This window comes from Orycteropus afer, unplaced genomic scaffold (assembly GCF_000298275.1).
Source record: "Orycteropus afer afer isolate SDZICR_OR568_19922 unplaced genomic scaffold, OryAfe1.0 scaffold00405, whole genome shotgun sequence".
In the NCBI taxonomy this organism is placed as follows: domain Eukaryota; kingdom Metazoa; phylum Chordata; class Mammalia; order Tubulidentata; family Orycteropodidae; genus Orycteropus; species Orycteropus afer.
The window spans coordinates 950,084-951,117 of NW_006921992.1; positions in this window are offsets into that span (position 1 = coordinate 950,084).

The following is a 1,034-nucleotide window of genomic DNA, read 5'->3' on the forward strand; positions in this document are numbered from 1 at the left end:
CGACCCCTCCTTGGGTTTCCAAGGCGGTATCACTATGGAAGTAGATTGCTCAATCTTCCTTCTGAAAAGTGGTTGGTGGGTTTGAACCGCCAGCCTTCTAGTTAGCAGTCAAATGCCTTACGCACCACACCACCAAAGGTAAGGAGGTCCTAATCCTCACGGTTTCTGGTTTCTGGTCTCAGGCTGTCTCCCATCTGGTGAAAGCTCTGGCTTTTTCTGCCATGAGGTCCAGGCCTCACTCTCCTCACTTCCATTGGGAAAAAAAAAAAAGTGGTATCACTATGGAAGTAGATTGCCCAGTCTTCCTTCCAAGGAATGGCTGGTGGGTTTGAACCACCAGCCTTGTGGTTAGCAGTCAAATCCCTTAAGTACTCATGCCACCAGAGAGGGTTTTTTCCAGCCTGAGAACAGATCAAGGTTCAAACACAGATGCCTCCAGGCTGAAGGGGAAGATCTGCACACATGAAACTACTCAGCATGAGTCCCTGGGCCACCCAGAGGCACCTTGGAGGACAGGTCTGGTGATCTACCTCCAAAACACCAGTCATTGAAAACCCTGTGGAGCACAGTTCTAGTGACACACGGGGGCGCTGTGGGTTGGAGTCCACTCCCAGTGGTTAAGGCCCAGCCCAGGCCTCTAGGTGTAGGGGTGGGGGGGGAGGCACAGTCTACTTTGGGAGAAATCGGACCTTGCAGATGGGAACTCCACCCCCAGCTCCCAGAGCCCTCTGGCCCCTGCACCCTCTGAGGACAGGCAACAGGCCTGTGGTGGACAGAAGGGTGAGTACCCCCAGTCTGCCTGCTTCCCCAGGTTGGCCGCTGTCCCACCAGGACAAAGCAGAAAGGGAGAAGTCCCAGACTGCCTGGCCCCCGCCCCTGGAGAGGAGGGTCTCTCACTAGGAGACTTGCCTAGTTTGGGCCCTGCCCTAGAGGCCAGGTGACCTTGTGGGAGGAGGCGGCCCTGCCCTGCCTCCCTAACAGAGTCAGCACAGCCTGGCCTCAACCGAGGCCACCGGATGCCTTGGGGAGCCCAG